Below are 21,283 nucleotides of genomic sequence, written 5' to 3'. Positions count from 1 at the left end.
ATTTGACAAACCGTTTTATGGGGAATTGTACAAGGTTGATGAAAACATGCCTGAGCAGTTTCATGCAATTCCGGTGCACGGTTTCCAAGAAATCAGCCTCCATCACCATCAGCCATTTTTGCATTTTCTCCATATCCGTGCATCCGTTTTAAAACCTGTTTCATGGGGAGATGCACATGGGTGATAGTAGCCTACCCAAGCAGTTTTAGCCGATTCCGATGCACGGTTTCCGAGAAATCAACCTCTGAAATCTTCAGCCATTTTCCATTTTTCTCGAAATCCGTGCATCCATTAATCACGAATTTGCTATGGGAGATGCATAATGATGATAGGAACATGCTCACCGAGATTCAGATCAATCCGATCTACCCTTTGGGAGAAATGGCAAAAAGAAGTTCTGATTTTGTGACCATGCAGCAGCAGCAGCTTGAACGGGCAGAGTTGAATGTGGAAATGATTGCATGCAGCTCAGATCCGGCTAGAGGACACCTACATAAGGAAAATCAATCAAAAATCATTAGCCAAGCCTCATGCAATCAAAGAATCAGAGCATGCAGCAGCAAGAAGCTTCACAAGCAGCCATTTGGTTTCAGGCACGTGACTAAACTTGTTCCTCTGTTTGCATGAATGTAATTCGTAAACTGCATGAACAATGAGATGGTTGGGATTAAAGGAATCGGTGGCTAGCTAACTGACCACCATCATCCAGTTCTATAGCACTCGGTGGGTGAATGAGACACGTTTGCTCAGCCATCTCAAGAAGAAAATTGAAATCAGGTGGTGGTGACCGTTTAAACTGCAGCGTGATTAATGGATGTGATCACAAGCAGGGAACAAATAGTTAAACATTGCAATGGAGATCCAAAGTTTGCATGGGCCAACGCACGTATGTGCCACCTCACTCCAAAAATCACGCAGAATGAGCGCTCAGCTGTTAGTCAACTTGCACACAACTGGAAGTGTGGATTTTGTTGGTAATTTTTATCAGCACAAGAGCAGCCACCATCAAGATTGCTACAGAAAACTCTTATGCCATTGCAGCACTGCAGTTTGCATGGGGCCAACGTGCACTTCGCCAGCTCACCCTCCATCAGTGGAAGCTTCCATAAACAGCCAATTGAACGCAACCGTGAAATGCCCTCACCATCCGCTGATTAATTTGCACTTGCATTTGAAACCATAATAGTAGTTCTCCTGTGTGTGCACGGAATGTTCAACTGATTCTGCGTCAAATTCTCTTCCATAGTTCCTATTAAGAAATTCCTCTGTTGGAAGCGATAAACCATTGTAACACTCACCTATGCACATGTCCAATCTCTGTTTTGCAATTGTTACATGGTTGGTGTAAAAATTAGCTCTGCACTATGTCTGTGAGAGCTTAATTCTTGTTGATCAGTCGAGTTCTGGGGCAGCAGCAGTATTATAACCCGAGAATTGGTCAAAGGAGAGGTATACCCAGTGATGAAACTCTGTCCTGAGAACCAAGGAGAAAAGCACATCCGAATTCCCACCTTAACCAGAGAAAGCATGCCTGTGGTCAAAAGAACATATCCAGCCACCTTGTGTGACTGTGAGTTGCAGTCAAAAGCATGCATGGTGTTTGCAGGAACTACAGTTACCAATGGCTGTTGCACATGCATTGTTGTGAGCACTGGCATGTTTACAGAAATAGGTAAAATTCGGGCAAATTCAGGAAGCTTCAATGGAATGTCATGATCCCATGCTACTATACCAGAGGGATTGCCTGTTGTGATTACTACATGTTTGGCTCTTGGCACTCGTAAGATGGCACAAAAGAATGCTATTGTGCGTGAGTTACCAAGCGTGGAGACTTTGGGTTGCACCACAGTGATTTGCTCTGATGAGACAGGTACTCTTACAACCAATCAGATGTCTGTCAGTGAGTTTATAGCCACAGGGCAGTGCTGGTTCACTTAGAAAGTTTACTGTTGAAGGAACACCATATAATCCTGAGGATGGAAAAATACTGGATTGGCCTGCACATAATATGGGGGAAGATTTAGAAACTTTGGCAGAAGTTGTTGCAGTGATGCAGGGATATCTTGTCAAGGTCACCAGTTCCATGCTACAGGTATTCCCATTGAGGCAGCTTTGAAGGTATTGGGTAAAAAAAAAATGGGAGTCCAGACCCAATGGCAGGTGATGCAAGTGCCATTCCCAACAGTGGCACAGTGAAATTGGGCACTTATGATTGATGGATACAAAGATCAAAGAGGATGGCTTTATTGGAGTTTGATTGTGATCGAAAATCCATGGGTGTTATTGTCGCGGAACCAATGGGACAAAATCGTCTGCTAGTAAAAGGCGCCATGGAAAACTTGCTTGAAAGGAGTGCTTCTCAACAACTTGCAGATGGATCAGTTGTATTACTCTTGAGGATGTTTCATCAAATGAGCTCCAGGCTTTGTGTTGTTTGGGACTTTCTACAGGAAGTTAGCAGACTGTTTCTACAGGAAGACAGAGGACTGTTTCTACAGGAAACCAGCGAACTGTTTCTACAGGAAGTTTGAAAAGAGGGAAGCCAAAGGAGAAATCGGCCGAGATGCTAGCCAAGGAAGCCACCAGGGCCATCAAAGACGAGGAGAGAGATTTGGTTGCTCAGAGGATGAGCAACACTTTCAGTAGAGGGGTGATGATGAGCCCCAAAAATGGACAAATATTTGGGCTCATCCAACCTCCTAATTTGACTTAATCCACCATTCTCATTTGTTTATTGCATGTTTTTTATTATATTTGTGTTAATAGAGTGAATTTGGTTAGTCATTATGCCAACAAGTCTAATGGGTGCTTTGTGTAGCCTTTTTGGTCAACTTGGAGACAAAATGGAAGGTCTTAATGAGCACTTGGCAGCCAAATTCGTGGGAGAACAAGCTAGAGGATTTGTAGGAAGGTGTCCCCCTCATTTATGGGCCCTTACCTCGAATTCTCCACCATTAGCTCGGAGTTCAAGGGCCACCGAATCAATCAGCTCAAGGGCAGCCAAGCAAGTCAAGTAGGACTGCTGTTAACTACAAGTCTTGGGCAGCCAAGCCCCTAACTTTTAGGAGGACTGTTGGGTCCTCAAATTGTATAAATGAGAAGGCTTGGGGCCTCATTTTGGGTTAGCTAGTTGGTAGTCATTTTGTGTAGCTAGTTAGTCAATGTGGGGTTAGCTAGTTAGTCAATTTGGTTAGTCATGTTGTAGCTCGGTTTTTGCTCCTTGTAAGCCAGTTTTGGCATGTCATTAGACTCATGATTATTCAATAAAGACAGGCAGCTTTTGATCCAATTCTGAGTTTTTAAGAGAGCAATAGACCTCTTCCTCCTTGTAATGTTATTTCTTTTTCCTTGCAGCACTTTATTTCCTCTGTTTTGTCATGCATTTAGAATTTCCAGCCTGCTGATTTGATTTGTTTTATGTGATTGAAGTAGGATTAGTTTATGGTTTAAGTGCTTTTAGTTGTTTTGAATTAGAGTAGGAGGATTAGTGTTCCTTTGAGCTCCAAGAAAAGGTTGAGAGAGCCTTCACTGCCATCTCTGTTTAGAGGTTGGGGGTGCAGTCTATACCAACCACCAAAAAGAAACGCAGTCTTTTACTTCCAAGCAAGCTGCAACAGTTACTTTAGCCGTAGATCCATCCATGCACTTTGGTCTTGATCATTACTTCTTCATTCCACTTCCATGCACGAGTTTCTTTCACAAATTGCACTGCTGTTCATTGGTTCAAAATAGCACAATTAACATAGGTTAAAGAGTTCTCGTTTTTGGTGACATTCATAGACAATTTGTTTCATCTACACTTCTTCACACCATTCCATTACCTTCCTCTTCTTGTCAACCACACCTAAAGCCACTCAACCGACCTCTGTTCAGCTCGTTTACCTTCCAGCTCTTCCATTACTCACAAAGCTCCATTTACTTAACCTTTCGTTGATCCCATCCTTCCAGCCATCAACCCACTGCATGCACTCTTTCTCCATCCTATTTCTCTACTCCTGAGCCATCATCCACTTCATCTCCATCCTACATATCCCCCCATACCATTCCACCACTTCACCATCACCCAAAACACCCACGGTAGGACATCCTGTAGAAATTAATAGACTTCCTGTAGAAATCCTTGAGTTTCCTGTAGGATCCCCTGCAGACATCCTGTAGGAGCCTGCAAACTTGGTTGCCGAGCATCCAAATGTTGTAGACTTCTGTAGACTGATGCTAAGGATCCCTTGGGACCTCTCCTAGCCCCCCTGACCTTTCCCATGCTTTCCTTCCCTTCGAACCGCTCCTGCACAGTCAAACCCTAATCAAAAGCACCATCACAATAAATCCAACCACTTAATGAAAAAATACAAAAACATGTCTTTTCAGATGCAAGTAGCTTAGATTCATGTATTTCAACTCACTACAAGTAATGGCATCATTGGTAGAAGTTTCATTCACATTTTTGCATTGTAAGGGTCAAGCTAGTCAAATTAGGGTTTATTAGGGTTTCCATGCTTTGTTGGCTTTCAGTTTCCTTTTTGCAAAGTAGGTTAGATTCCTTCGAGATAGCTTTCGTCCATCACTCATTAAGCTTCTTCTGAGAGCATATAGAAGTTGGCTTGAGCCCTAGCGGACTTGTGCCAGCTCACCAAGTGACAGCTGCGACAAGAGCTAGTACTTGTGCATACAACACCGTCGCTTCCAAGTTTGTACGAACTACCGGGTTGATAAAATTAGAGACAGGAAGCCCCAGGAGTTGTAGCATTATTGCTACAATACTGGAGCTCACCAGTTTTCATGGAATCTGTATGTTGTGTAGGCTCACAATGCCACCCATTAATACCTAACCTAAGGTTTTTTGCTTTAAAGCCTTGTAAATCTATCTGTGCCAGATTCCTTGAAGAGTCCACTAGTTCCAATTGTAACTCTTTATGATCTTTGTGGAGTACATAAGTTGTGTAGGCTAACAATGGCACCAAATGACCGAAAATGTAACACTTTCTTATAAATTCTTATAACCCAAACCCAAAGTGATCCAGGAAATTTTGCAATTAAGCTATTTTTCCATGTATTCTTCTGTTTTCATAATGAGAGTAAATGTTTAACTTTCATAGGGCAGTGTCAAAATTTTGCAAATGTCATTCCAAGTAAATCCATAGTTCATCAATTTAGAAACTTTTATATGGATTCAAGTAGGATCCTATGATAGTTGTCATTGCCAAAAATGTCTCAGTACTCCAACTTCTCGTGGATTTTCAAAATTTTGCTTAGTTTTCCTGAAATAAGCAGTCAAAATTCACCTCCTAGGGCCACCTGCAAAAATTAGTTTTCACATTGATGGATTTACATTTTAATACTTTCTCTAGGTTTTGGATAGCACTCACAACCTCAAATGTCTAATATTCCTTATCTCACCAAGATGGGATAATATTCCCACAAAAAATGAAGGATGTGAGAATGGAATACCATATCAAGGTGTCCATGAAAGACATGAATAACCAGGACCCATGATCACACCACAAAACTTTTATTACTTTGATTAAGTAAAACATGCCACTTGCATGGAATATTTTTAATCTTCAATTTTGCGTTCATTGGAGAGACCATAGGTTTGATTTGGAAATAGTAGTTGAAGAGGAAATTTGCAAGCAACAATCTCAAGGAAGAATAAAAAGAAGCAATGCCAAAATCTCAGAAGTGATGAAACCAGGATAACTGTCAAGTAGTTTATCAATGTTTTGTTTTCCTCCTTTGACCATCTCAAAGCATGATTCCTTCGAGCACATATCTCACTATAAAACACAACAAAGATAATGGTCCATGCCAATACCACAATGATTTTTGATACCATACTCATTCAAATTAGTGAAGTCTCTTTTGACGCTAAACTGTATTGGGATAATTTCTGATTACTGGAATTGAACTTTGACTCGGAAGCAATCGTTAGAGTCATCTTGGTTTCCATATGCGTTGTTGTTCGATTGGTCTGGTTTCTGTAAATTTCCATATGCGTTGTTGTTCAATTGTTTTGGTTTCTGTAAATTTCCATATGCATTGTTGTTTGATTGTTCTGGTTTCTGTAAATTTCCATATGTGTTGCTGTTTGATTGTTCTGATCTTGATCTCAATGCGGCTAATTTAAATTAAAATTCTTTCAGCCGCCAAAATAATTCATGATGAGATCCAAGGGTGACTCCTCGATCAGAGAGAATTTGAACGTTAAAGCCGAACAAAATTTTTCTATGCACTATCCAGCATCAAGCAATGACTACCAGAAACATAGGCTTACCTATGTAATGAAGGTACTAAAGAGCCTTGTTGATGTGTCTATAGTTTATGATAAATTATAATCAAGATTGTGTGCTCTTGCTTTCATCATTGTTGCCGCATGGTTATTAAATAAAATTTTGAATTTATTTTTGCTACAGTAGCATGGAACTATTTTGGACCGCGTCCCTATTATCTTCAACAAAACCAAGAAAAACCTCCCTCGGAATATTTAGTTACTGTGAATATTTAGTATGGCCAGACAGATCATGTAAGAACTCTGATAAATGAAAACAGAACTGTAAGAACAATGACTTTCAAGGGTCTTTGTGAAACCATCTAGGTATCCTTCTAGCAGTTATGGCCAGACAGATCATGTAAGAAATCTGATAAATGAAAACAATGAAAACAGAACTGTAAGAAGAATGAGTTGTAATTCATATAACTAACATGGATATATTGGCAACTGTTTTGTGATGTTGTCTTCAAGTTTGTTGAATGGTTTGAAAGCATAAGATGCAACTTCAACAGTGGGTGGACTTCTTTTATAGTTTTGGGCACTTGAATTTAATTGGTGGACATGGATGCACATGGATTGCAATGGCTTCATTTGGAATCTGTGGTCTAGATTTAACTTGATGTGATCTAATGGTTGGGAATTGGTTATTTGTTGATCCATGTGCTTTGATCTATTTTAATGAGAAATAGAGTGAGTTGGGTGTCATTTATTGCAGTTATTGGGTCTGGGTGTCATTTATTGAACATAGGGTGTTTAGTTGTTGAACAACACAACATTTATGGCTGACATACATTCCCTTTTGTTATGTGTAGGTAGGCATATTCCTTTCGGATGCAAAGTTGCAGTTCTGATGAGTGGGGGTTGAAGTGACTGCTTCTTTGTATGATCCGAATTTAAGCAGGAACGCAATAGATTACAGAGATAACCATAAATACAGAGATGCGATAACCATAAAAACAGAGATGCAGTGGAAATAATACTTCATTTCATTAATGGAGAATACTGAAATATGCTTACAAATAGAAATAACCCAGCTAGGGCGATGGTAGCTCATCTCTGAGAAGAGATGTGTCGGCTACATGCCTCTGAACTATTTCGAACTGTGTTTACAATGAGGCTCGAAGGCCTATTTATTATTGAGAAACAATGGAAAACCCTTCACATTCCAAAACCTAACCCTAGAAGATGAAACGCCAAATTGTGGGCCCCGTTTTGGGGTGAGTTGGACAGCCAACTTCCCGGGGTCGCGAATTGGTCGTATTACCTCTGTTTGATGCGCATGATAGCCCGTTGGAAAGATCCCTCCGAGGACTACGACGGAAAAGACGATTTCTATCAAAAAAATCGCTGGGCAGAAGATTTCCCAAAAAATGTCGTTTAGGGCCTCAAAACGGCTCCGGAAGTTTAGGACCCGAAAAACTGCTAAAAATAGTAAATTGTGCTATAATTAAGGAAACAGAAAAACTGAAAGAGACAATTGTGGGGGTCCAAATGGGATAGGTGGGTGGCCACCAACATCCACTTGGATCATTGTACGTCTAGAATAGGCCATTTTGGAAGCCTTTATGGTTTTAGTTGTTTTCTAGGTGGGTCAATATGGTTTGCAGTTTTAATTAGTAAAATACTATTTATGGACAGTTGTGGGCCCAGTCAATGTATGGGGAAATTTTGGACATAAATTAATACCTATTTATACTTAATGTTATTTATTTTTTTTTAAATATTGGTTTCAAAAGTCTCAATTTATGGTAGTTTGCTGGGACCAGTACTATATCAATTATTGGTCCCTACACAACATTAGGAATCTCTCCCCTATCATATCTCTCACGGAGATCTTGATCTTGTGGCTGCAAAAGTTTGTGCTACCTTGAAAATCGCAGAAATTGCTTTGTCAACTTTATAGTTTTGTTTCGAGTTTTTTTTTATATTGTGTCCAATTTGTGGTGTAAGCTAAAGTTGCAATTTTATTATGTTATTATGCGAAGAAAAAAAAATGTTGCAATTTTATTATGTTGTATATGGTGTAGTTTGTAATGTGAAAAATCAAATGAAGAATCAAAGAACCAATTATATAACAAATTAATATATTTTTAAAGTTGTGGTTTTTTATGCATATGGTGACACAAGAATATATCAGTAATTTCATTATCTATAATCTATTATAAGTTGGTGGCATCGTGTGGAACCAGGAACATCAACTTACATGTTAATTTGATTGTGTTTAAGAGGTCACTTTGTATAATTGACTTACAAATACACTTAGTACCAAAACTACCTTCCTAGATAACTGGGAAATACATTGGAAGACCATGTACTCAATAGATGGAGGTGTGCCCTTAGGATGGTTCAGTATCGAGACTAACTCGTCGTACTCCGGGAGGTGTAGAAGCATCAATCTTGCAAAGTATGTCAAATATGGTTTGAAGCGGTTATGTTTTAAATGGAGGTCAAGTGAGAGCTTGAATATGTGGTGGTGAAAGAGAGGTTTTTATGAGATTCTAGAGTGGATGTGTGTGTTGATGAAGACTAGTCGAACATAGATTATTCTTGCTAATGTAATATGTGTTTCCAATGTTTTCCATGTAAGCATTAAAGGAGGGTGTTGGAAGTAATGCTTCCATGTGTTATTGTGAGTTTTCACTATGAGTCTCTAGGTGTGATTCTAGAAGTAATTAGTTCCCTATGTGTGAGAGTTGTTTGTGAGTCATAAATCCATCTTCTTTGGATCTTTTCATCTAGAAGTTAGTGATCCGATTCTTATATATGTAATTACCTTATGTGATTAACAAACAAAGTGTGTGGTTTTGTGTTGTGTAATTAATCTCTCTGCTTTCTATCTCTAATTTTCTAATAAAAATTCTTATGGTTAATTCTTTTTATTAATGTTTTTCTCAAAATAAAGTAGATATGCATTTCCTTATATGCTCAACATAAAATTAACACATATACATATGATTAACCTATCATAAATTTATATTAATCTCCTATTAATAAATATAAAAAAAAGATAAATATAAAATTAGTTATTTTTATTTTTAAATGTAAAATTAAAAAGCAACATTTTCAATATACTAAATTACCGCTTAACACAATAAAGAATTATGTAAATAAACTACGAATTTTAATATTTCATATTATTTAGTAATAAAAATTTAAAAAGTGCATATACTACATAAGCAAAGGTTATTTCTCATTGAGAAGACAAGGAATATATACGTGTTTGGCATAGTCTCCTTCCAAAGGAGAAAAATGGGGCAACGAGAACACGGCGCTGAATATAGTGGCATCGATGTTGAGACCCAAATAAAGCACCCATGTAAAGGAAAAACATACGATGTTGAGACCCAATTAAAGCATCATAGTAAAGGAACCTCATTATAGGTATGCATATTTGTTTTATGGTAGATTATTTGTTTTGTAGGAGGTGAAAAAGGGAACCAAGAACATGGCCATGGTCATGGTGACATCAATGTTGAATTTCAAATAGTCTATTTATGTGACTGAAAATAGATATAAATTTATTATATGTATGCTTATATTGTATTATGTATTTTATTGTATTTAGAGTTGTTATACAAATTAGCATAAAGTAGATGTGTAGATGTAATGTAAATATGTAAATAATTTTAAATGTCAGTTTAGTTAAAAGATAGAAAAAGTTTAAAAGTTAAAAGTGGTATCACTGATGAGTGCAAATATTTAAATGTTGGTTCAATTAATAATAAAAAGTTAAAGTAATAAAAATCATTTTTTATTCAAGCTTTTGTGATCCATAATGAATTAAATAAAGTCCTTTGGTAGAAATCTAGTTTGATGATGAACCACATTTGTTGGTTTGAAACGTGTTGGTCAAAAAATTATCTCATGTGATTTCTACCAAAAGACTTTTTTTTTAAAAATCATTTTGTTATATTTGGATTTTTTGAATAGTCTTTGTTACAATACCATGGCTTATCAGTACAGCATGCCTAGAAACCATAACTTATTTCACAACCAAAATATTTTATAACAATATGACAAGATTCTTAACCATGGATATTTAACCTCATTTTACCATGGATATTATTAACTTATAATTTAATTAGGATTTATTACAATACCATGGCTTACCAATACCACATCCAAAAAAGCATAACTTGTTTCACTATCAAAATATTTTAGAACATTATGAAAATATTCTTAACCACAGATATTCACCCATTACTTTACCATGGATATTATTAACTCTTAAATAGACTTTTTTACAATACCATGCGCTAATACCATGGCTTACCAATACCACATGCCCAAAAAGCGTAACTTATTTCACAATCAGAATATTTTATAACAATATGAGAATATTCTTAATCATGGATATTCACCTCCGCTTTTCCATTAAAATTATGAGCTTGTGAATATGCTTCATTATAATGGCATGCGTTAATACCATGGCTTATCAATAACATATGCCAGAAAATCATAACTTATTTCACAATCAAAATATTTCTCAACAATCTGACAACAACCATGGATATTTGCACCCACTTTACCATGGGTATTATTAACTTGTAAATAGGCTTTGTTACAATACCATGGGCCAATACCATGGATTATCAATACCACATGCCCAAAAACCATAACTTATTTCACAACAAAAATATTTTATTTTAATTTAATTTTAAAATAGTTTTTAATTGAAGCTAAAAGGAAAAATTATTTTGAGGTATATCTAAATTCTCTATCCTCACTACTACTAAAAATATTCCCAGAGAAATTAAATTAAGGTTTTAATAAAATTTGAAATGAGAATACTTTCATATTTAAAGATGTGGAATTTATATAATATAAATAATATTAGTGAGAACCAACATAGATTCATCTTAACTAAGGATCCAAGTGATGACAATAGGTGAAGTGAAGGAGAGAGACGGGGGACCTAGATGGACAGAGATAGTGAGAAAGCTGGAGGGTAGAGAGAGAGAGTTGGAGGGGGAGAGAGATGGAGGAAAGAACAAAGGAGAGATGGAGAGAGAGTGAGGGAGAGAGGAGAGGAGGGAAGAAGGAGAGAGGGAAACACAAAGATGGAGGGGAGAGGGGGAGAGGGACAGAGGGAGAAAGAGTGATGGGGGGAGAGATAGAGGGAGGTGGGAGAGAAAGGGAGAGAGAGGACTCAAGAGAGAGAAAGTGATAGAGATGGAGTTTTGGAGGGAGAGTGAGGGAAGGAAGAAGAAAGAGATAGAGCGAGAAAGGTGGAGAGAGAGAGAGGGTGTGGCAAGGGAGCAATGGAGAGAGAGTGAGGGAGAGAGGAGAGTAGGAGGGAAGAGAGAGAGAAGGAGAGGAGCGGGGAGAGAGAGGCTGAGGGAGAGGGAGGGAGAGAAGGAGAAAGAGAGATAGATATGGAAAGAGAGTGTGTTTGTTTGGGGGTGAGATAGAGAGAGTGAATAAGAAAGAGACATAGATAGAAATGTAGATATTATATAGTTTCATATAAACAATCTACATCCATCTCAAATGCGGATCTATCAAGCATCGAGAGGGATCAAATATTTTGAGGTGCAAAACTTTCCTCAAGTTTTACAGTCAAAAAATAGGTTTTCACTTCGAGAGACTGGATCCCCCTTCGTGCTTCACTTCGAGAGACTGGACCCCCCTCCGCGCTTGATAGATTGGGGTTAAAGATAGATATAAGCTGGTATTCGATTATTTTTTTGTATGAGGTTATATTACACATGTATTTTATATTAGATTATTTATTTTGTATGAAATTTATATCTTATTAGGCATTTTTATGTGAGGAGTCAAGGATGGGAATTAATTACGATATTTTAAGTTTTGACTAAACCTCATACAATTATGTTTACAACATCATACAATTGGATAAGTAATTTTTCTATTGAACATTAAAACTAACGTGATATAAACTTAATCTACGAAAATATATAAATAATATTATAAGATTATGTTGGAAATATATTTACCTCTAATAATATTATAATAATATATGTATGTTACATACAAAAAGTTATGAATTGGTATTTAATTATGTATTAGAGTGAACTAATACAACCTATTATGAAAAAGAGAGATTGTGTGAAAGAGAGAGAAAAGGGGTATAAGAGGAGCATTTTTAGTATATTTCTATTATGTAGAGGTTACCAAATTTCAGAGAAATTATAAGAAAAAACCAACCTATTATGAAAAAGAGAGATTGTGTGAAAGAGAGAGAAAAGGGGTATAAGAGGAGCATTTTTAGTATATTTCTATTATGTAGAGGTTACCAAATTTCAGAGAAATTATAAGAAAAAACCAGCTCACTAAAACAAGCACGATTTAAAATTAACTAAACTTTGTTTTTCTAAACTCTCGAATTCAGAAAAACCTAAAAAAAAAACTCACTAAAAGCAGCTCGAATTTAAAATTAAGTAAACTTTGTTTTTCTGAACTCTCGAATTTTGAAAGAAACCTACCGAACAACAGAAAAAAATTCCAACAAATCGATGCCCTCACCCCCCCCCCCACCCTCAAAAAAAACCGAAGAAATCTCACTAAAGACAACTAGAATTTAAACTTAACTGAACTCTGTCTTAACGCGCAAATCCATCACTATCCATGTGGCAGGGATCGACGACAAAAATTAGAATCGCTCCACAAATCAAAATCCACGTGTCTTTCGGAACAAATATACGTGCCGTGGCAAATTAAAGTTGAAAGACATGCAGTATCGTTTGTGGGGAGTCGTCTTACAGTCGTTTGCTGTGCTTACACTTCTTCATCACAACGCCAATGGCAGCTCAGCATTGCGAGGACCAGAGGTGTCGTCTGATCCCTATCAACGGTGACACGCGAGTCAATGATATTTGCAATGTTATATTCGAACTAAAAGACTCCCCGCATAGTAGAACTGTATGCTTTGAATTGAACTGCTGTTTTTCACGAATATCTGCATAAACAGAAACGGCACAGAAGTTTATCATACCTACAGGGTACAAAGCAGTACATTTTGTAACACCCGATCTAGACGATTACAGAAAAATCTGCTCTTTTCGGAATCTAATTGCTGTTTCTATATATAACCGTCGGCCCTCTGAGGAGATCAGCGTTGTGTCTGTTTGTTCCTGACAAAGTAGATCATCAAAGTGTCGAGTTAGTCATTGCAGATTACACAGGAAAATCCGGGATGGGTAGATCTCCTTGCTGCTCAAAACAAGGGCTCAACCGGGGCGCCTGGACCCAAAAGGAGGACACGATTCTCTCCGAATACATTCGAATTCATGGTGATGGCAAATGGAGACACCTCCCTGAAAAAGCAGGTAAATCTCAATAAACCTTTCATACTTGTATTTCAATGCAGATTTAAATATGTATTGGTAAGTGAAATTAAGCTTGCAGAATTTTGTTTTGCAGGTCTTAAGCGGTGTGGAAAGAGCTGCAGATTACGTTGGATAAACTATCTTTGTCCCGATATTAAACGAGGAAACATTTCTCCCGATGAGGAGGATATCATTGTTCGGCTGCATCGCCTTCTTGGCAATCGGTATGTAGATAATTACTGAACTCAATTCATTCATGTGTTACAATTCATGGATTGCACTCGTAGGGGTGTCGATATTTAGAATTATTGACATGGTTAGAAGCTTACGGTATATATATATATTCATTGATTCCGCATGACAGGCACTCCAACTTTAGAATTATTGTTACATTAGGCGGGAATTAAATTCTACATGTACGCGTGCAGATGGTCACTAATTGCAGGACGACTGCCTGGGCGAACCGACAACGAAATCAAGAACTACTGGAACTGTCACCTTTGCAAGAAGCTGCTGTCCATCAACGAAACCCAGCCTAAATCGAGTAAACATAATCTCAACAGAAGGTCAGATAATCCTGCTTCGCCACAAAATTATGTGTACAGAGCCATCCCCGTCAAAGCAACAACGGCGGTGAGACAGTGTGAACTTGAAAACCCGAACAGCAGCAAGGGTTCTAGCTGCAATGAAATTCATAGTACAGATCCTGCCCTCAAATTGTCTAACATTAAAGAAACAAAGAATTCCTCCCAGCCATCTTACGACCTACTTGTGAACAATGACTCGAAGCGCATGAGCTTCGATGTGGCAGATGTTAATCTGGTCGAAATAGAAGGTACAGATTTACCGGACCTGAAATTACCCCATTCCCATCATTTTGAAGGACGTGCATCTACATTAGAAGGGAGTATAATACGATATAAAAGAGAAATTAAATTATAATACGATATAAAAGAGAAATTAAATTATAATATATTTTACAATTAATTATGAAAGCACAATTATAAAAAATTAATATAATGTAATATTAATTTTAAAAATTGGAATAAAAAATATAGAGTAACAATATTTAAAAAAAATAAATTAAATTAGATGTATTTTAAATCTAAATTTATTAATTATTAAAAGGACCAAATTTGTTATTGTATATTTTTTTCAAAGTATGATTTATCAATAAAAAATGTCTTTTTACTGGATATTTTTTATGATCAATTTTGTCAAAAAAACTCGTAAAGATTTTTAACATTAAGCTATTTATTTATTTTTTCTGATTAATTTTGTAAAAAAAACCTGGTAAAGATTTTTAACTTTAAGCTATTTATTTATTTATTTATTTTTTCTTCACGTTGTTGAATCTATTGGTAGATTCAAAAAAACATTTTTAATTTTAAACAATCAAAAAGGTCATTTTATATATTAATTGGAGAATTGATAACTCCAAAAATACACATATTTCATTAATGCAACAAACAACTCAAAACCTTTGTCATACAACTATTTCATGGATTTCACAACCACACATTTGACCACTATCAACTATTTCATAAATGCCACAATAACCACACCTTCTATATCTACCTCAAAATGCCCAAAAAACCCTCATAAAGATTAAATCTAACCAAACAATATTCGATCATTTTAAAATCTATATTATTATTAAAATCTACATTAAATATTAATTTATTAAAAAATTAAAAAAAATTATTTAATTTATTTTAAAATTTTAGTGATAAATAAAGATTAATATGATTATTGAGTTTTTTAAAATATTAACATAATTATAAATATTTTTAAATTAAATTCATTTATGAAAATAATGGCTAATCTACCTTGTTATAAATTATTATATAAATCATCAGATTTAAGATTCAATTCCAGTGAATCAAACCTTAAAAGGGAAAAAAAAATCCACTTAAATACAAATATGACATTTAAAATAAAAAAATTATATCTATAAAAAAAAAATAAAGCAAATGAAAATTAAAACATAAATATAGTTCATGCATATAATTTAATAATATCATGTTTTATTAAATAAAATTCTGACCACGAAAACATTATGCTTAACATTTATAATAAATTAGTAGGAAGAACTTAGTATGAGTGGTAAAGGCAAAAAATTTGTGGACCAAGTTAGCATTTCGATTAAAAAAATATTTTTAATAATTTTTTTAATTAATAAAATCTTAATATTTAAAATTTTTTCGGTTAATTTGATGGCATTTATGTAGGAATTTACAGGGTAAGTTTCTCAGAAAGAACACCAAAAGGACACCGCTCACAACCAGATCACAGATCAATACACCAGTATTTTTGACGTGATTAAAACCCTCAAAAAGGGAAACAGTCCACGGCCTGAGCCAACGCAACCACTTCAGGCAATTTATTAATCAAAGAATGAAAAATTTACATAAGCTTCTCTCATGCACGGATTACCCTACAAATGACCCTCCAGGCGCTTTAAATAGAATTCATGGACCAATCGGGTGTCAAGCCACGGATCAAGTGTCGATAATACCGAGGAGAGAATGAACCGTCGGATCACTACATATCGTGACCGTCGGATTGTAAGTTACAAAATGTACAACGGTAAAGAAATACACTTTACCTAACTCTATACCTAACTCTATACTAGACCAAGTTGTACTTAACTATTTCCTATGTGTCAGAATATCCTAACATCCCCCCTTAAGAACAACTTGGGATAGGATTGAAGGATTTATAAATATGACACAATAGGAGAAGGACGGAGGCACTAGAGCCTATCCCCCCTTAGTGACAACTTCCTGAACTCCAACCATAAATCGAAGTTTAGTGAACTTCGCCTCTATGAGAGCCTTTGTGAAGATGTCTGCAACTTGATCATTTGTTGAACAATATTGCACTTCAAGAACATGGTCGTGAATGAGCTTTCTTATGAAGTGCATGTGCAGTTCAATGTGTTTGCTGTGCTGATGTTGGACTGGATCTTTGCATAGCTGAATGGCACTTTGATTATCACACCAAAGTGTAGTCGGATGCTGCTGCTGAAAGCCAAACTCTGACAGGATCTGACGAAGCCACGAGGCTTCCTTACTAGCTTCTACGGCACCACGATACTCTGCTTCTGCTGATGAAAGAGAAATGGCAGCTTGTTTCTTACAAGCCCATGTAATAGGTCCTAAACCAAGAGTGAACACATAACCGGCAGTAGACTTCCGATCATCAGGGTCACCAGCCCCAATCGGAATCAGTGAAACCAACCAATAGAGGAGATGCTTTGGCACTGTAATGAATCCCAAATTGAACTGTACCTCGAACATAACGAAGTATTCTTTTAGCTGCTTTCCAATGACTTTCACGGGGGTTTTGCATGAACCGAGCAACAAGGCCAAAAACAAAGGAAAGGTCAGGACGAGTATGGGTTAGATACAAAAGTTTTCCTACAAGTTGACGGTATAAGGTAGCATCAACTTCAGGAGAAGTACAAGTGACTGAGAGTTTGACTCCAGACTAAAAGGGAGAAGGGGCTGGCTTACAGTCTTCCATGTGAAAATGACATAGAATATCACAAGCATACTTGGACTGGGAAAGGGAAATACCCTCCTTGGATTGCAAGACTTGAAGACCGAGAAAATAGTGTAAGTGTCCTAAGTCTGTCATTTCAAATTTCCTTTTGAGGCTAGACTTCACATGGTTTATAAGGTTGGGATCACTACCAGTAAGGATAAGATCATCAACATAAAGAACAAGGATGATAAGAGAGTTGCCCACTTTCTTGGTGTATACAGTATTGTCAGAATGACACCTAGAAAAGCCAGATTCCAAAAGAAAGCTATCCATTTTGGCATACCAAGCCCGAGGAGCTTGCTTGAGACCATAAAGGGATTTCTTAAGTCGACAAACAAGGCTGGAGTCTGTTTGTATGAAGCCAATGGGTTGTTCCATATAGATTTATTCATGCAAGTCCCCATGCAAGAAGGCAGATTTAACATCCATCTGATGGACTTCCCATTTGAAAGAGGCAGCAAGGGAAAGAACAAGGCGGATAGAGTTCATTTTGGCAACAGGGGAGAAGGTTTCAGTGTAGTCAATGCCTTCAACCTGTGAAAAGCCCTTAGCAACAAGACAAGCTTTATGTTTATCAACTTTCCCATCTGGTCCATACTTGGTTCTGTAAACCCATTTGCATCTAACAAGTTTTCGTCCCTTTGGTAAAGGAGCAAGATCCCATGTATCATTTGCCAATAATGAATGATATTCTTCATTCATAGCTACTTCCCAATCTGGATGGCCTGAAGCTTCTGCAAAGGTGTCAGGATCATAATTTACTGGAGCTTGAGCCAGTAAAGAAGAGGCTCTCTCGAACTGAGAACGTGTGCGTCGCTGATCTGTAGGATCACCGGCAAGATCACCTGCTGCATCTCGAGTAGCACGAACCCATTTTGGAAGCTCAGGAGTTGAAGGAGGATCCTGAGATGGTGGGGGAGGATTGTCATCCTTACTTTCATCATCTGAAGAAGAAATGTTTTCAAAGGTAGAAGAGATAGGGAGAGGTGGCACATCCGCCGGACTAGGCTCGCAGGCCGATATATTTTCATCAAATTTTACATCTCTTCTAATGATAACATTTTTGGACTTAAATGGAATAAGTCTATAGCCTTTGACATCTTCAGAATATCCAACAAAAGTACATTTTTCACTCTTAGGTTCTAAAGCTTTATGCTTTTCATCTGGAATATGGGCCCACGCTTCACTTCCAAAAACACGAAAGTGACTTACATCTGGTTTGATTGAGCTCCATGCTTATTCTGGAGTGATATTCTTTAAAGCCTTAGTAGGAGTGCGATTTATTATGTAATTTGCACAGTTAATTGCTTCTGCCCAAAAACTAAGACTAAGTCCTTTATATTGTAGCATACAATTAGCCATTTCCTTTAAGGTACAATTCTTCCTTTCAGCTACACCATTTTGTTGTGGAGTATATGGAACAGTATGTTGCATTTGAATTCCATTCTCACTGCAATAGTTGATGAATGTGTTTTTAACATATTCTCCGCCATTATCAGATCTTAACTTAAGAATTTGATGTCCAGATTGTTTTTCAACAAAGGCCTTGAAGGCCAAAAAAGTGTTAAATACTTCACTCTTGAGTTTTAAGAAGTATACCCAAGTGCGTTTGGAGAAATCATCAATGAAAGTTAAGAAATACTTGCAACCAGAGAATGACACAACTGGAAGTGGACCACATAAATCACTATGCACAAGCTGTAAAGGGGCTGAGGCGTGCCAAGAGGCACGTTTTTCAAAACTGTCCCGATGATGTTTTCCGAGTACACATCCAGAACAAACACCATCTCTGCAAGATACCATAGGAAGACCTGTCACCATATTTTCTTTACATAGATGCTGAAGGGAGCGATAGTTTAAGTGACCAAATCGCTCATGCCAAAGTTTGCTCACTTCATCGTTATGAGCAACAAATACTGAGGGAAGATTTGATGACCCAAAGTTGTGAAACTTATACAACCTTGTAGAATCATTAGCAATGCCAGTAGCTAAAATCTGTTTAGGGTCTTTTAAGTCCTTGATTACAACATCATGAGGTGAAAATTCAACGATTTTACCTTCACCTGAATGAGTTATCTGATATACAGATAGAAGGTTGCAGGATAAGGTTGGAACACATAATATATCATTAAACTGACCATTGTCTAGATGAACAGTTCCAGTCCCTACAACATTAAGAGATCTATCATCACCAACATATATATTTTTGGTGTTACAATCATTTAAAGAAGAAAACATGGCTTTGTTTTTGGCCATGTGATAAGAAGCTCCAGAATCAATGAGCCACTCATGAGAATGAGAAGAAGAAGATACATTTAATGCATAGCTAGACCGAGATGCTTGACAACCACATGCAGAAAGTGCCATTCCTGAAGATGAAGTTGAAGTTGAAGATTGCCCCAAATGGATGTTATGCTTCTTCATTGCTGCTTCCAAGGCTTCCATCTTTTTAAAGCATTTTGATTCTAAGTGGCCATCTCGATTACAAAAATTGCAATGTCTATCAGTCTTCTTCCCTTTGTTTTTATTTGTCTTATCATTTTGTTGAAATGATTTTTCATTTTGGGGCTGAAATTGCTTAGGACCCTTGTTTGGTTTAGGACCATTCTTTTTAGGATATGACTTCTTAGGATTCTTTGAATTTGGTTGCTGCTGGGCGGCTAACGCTTTCTTGGAAGAGTTTCCAAGATTAAGAAGACCAAGGTGTAAGAGTTTTTCTTGTTCTCTTATTAAAGAATCACAAAAAGAGTCAAAGGAAGGGGGCTTGTAGTCTTTTCCTTGAGAAATGAAGGCTTCTCTTGTAGAATGGAAGGTGGAAACAAATACAGAGTAGGCTGGTCCCAACTTAGTAAGGATGGAATAAATAAGGTTACTATCTTCTTTCTTAACCTTAACACTTTCCAAGAGATATCTAAGGGTCTTGAACTTGGACAAGAAATCTTCAATGCAAGAAAAATTATTAGGGTCCAATGTAAGCAACTCATTTTCAAGTTGATGGGCTCTAATTTCATTTTTAATCCCAAAAACTTTAGTGATTTGTTCTGATGCTTCATTAGGAGTATCAAGTTCTGCAATATGGAATCTAAGATCAGGAGAAATAGACATCCCTATCAAACCACGTGCTTGATCTTGTCTATTTTCCCATTTAGTAACTTTATCTTCATCCTTCGGTTTCTTCTCTTGGCCTGTGGCTATTCTGTAGAGACCTTTACTTCTAAGTAAATCCTCAATGTAGGACAACCATTGGAAGTAGTTGGTGCTGTCAAGGGTAACTTGGTATTGACTTTCCATTTCAACAGAAACTGAAGCTGAAGATGCTGAAAGTAAGTGTTCCAATGGATAGATCTCGAAAAATTAGGCTGGTTTAAAAAAAACGGCTCTGAAAAAGGCTTCCGGATGAAGAAGTTATGGCTTTTTGAAAAAAAATTGTTGAAGTTGCCGACGAAGTGCGGGAATGTGCGGAAATGAAAAATTCCGCCCCCACAAAATGGAGACTTGAACCCAAGACCTCTACTCTCTTAAAATAGCTTTGAACCAATTGATCTATACAAAAAATTTGAGAGAGAGAGAGAGAGAGAGAGGGGGGGGGGGTGCTTTGAGTTGCGTGCTTGCTTTGAGAAAGCTCTTTTTCCCTACAAAACAAAAAACACAAAACCCAACACGGACATGCAAAGAAAACGAACCTTATGGCTCGAAGTTAGCTTTAGCCGAAAAACTAAATATTTTCAAAAATGAACCTTGCGGCTCAAAGTTAGCTTTGGCCGAAAACTAAATATTTTCCTCAATGTTTCTGATTTTCCGAGATCACCCTAAGGCGCAGGGAAAAGAGCATACGCATGAGAAAAATCCTTCCTTTCTGTTTCTGATTTGCCCAGATCGCACAGAGTCGCAGGGCAAAGAGCATACACAGAAATGAAAGGTATAGATCCGGTAATAAAAAGGCTAAATAAACCGAAACCGAAATAAACAGAGAGAAAATAATAGTAAACTGCAAATAAACACTGTATACCTCCATATCTTAAAAATGACGCAGCTAGGGCTACCGGAAACCTTTTCACGTGAAACGAAAGGGGTTCCTCACTGGAACAGATGCTCCGAACACAACAGAGCAGTCCTCTCGGCCCGAAAGCAGTCAGAAACAGCAGATCTAGGGAACGGCAGTTGGATGCAGTTCTAC

General features: G+C 37.1%; 2 pseudogenes across 1 annotated transcript; both read left to right on the top strand.

Annotated features, from left to right (window-relative positions):
* Nucleotides 1-1,719: 1,719 nt before the first annotated feature.
* LOC149264640 (calcium-transporting ATPase 2, endoplasmic reticulum-type pseudogene) lies at nt 1,720-13,086 on the top strand (annotated as a pseudogene).
* On the top strand, nt 13,066-14,499 carry LOC149264639 (transcription factor MYB1 pseudogene; annotated as a pseudogene). The gene is made up of 3 exons (XR_016253598.1): nt 13,066-13,557; nt 13,652-13,781; nt 13,986-14,499. The product of XR_016253598.1 is annotated as a transcription factor MYB1 pseudogene (transcript).
* The last annotated feature ends 6,784 nt before the right edge of the window (nt 14,500-21,283 follow it).

This window comes from Pinus tabuliformis, chromosome 6 (assembly GCF_031772625.1).
Source record: "Pinus tabuliformis cultivar Carrire ecotype Pingquan chromosome 6, CPIR1, whole genome shotgun sequence".
NCBI lineage: Eukaryota > Viridiplantae > Streptophyta > Pinopsida > Pinales > Pinaceae > Pinus > Pinus tabuliformis.
This window is presented reverse-complemented; position numbering and strand designations above follow the sequence as displayed.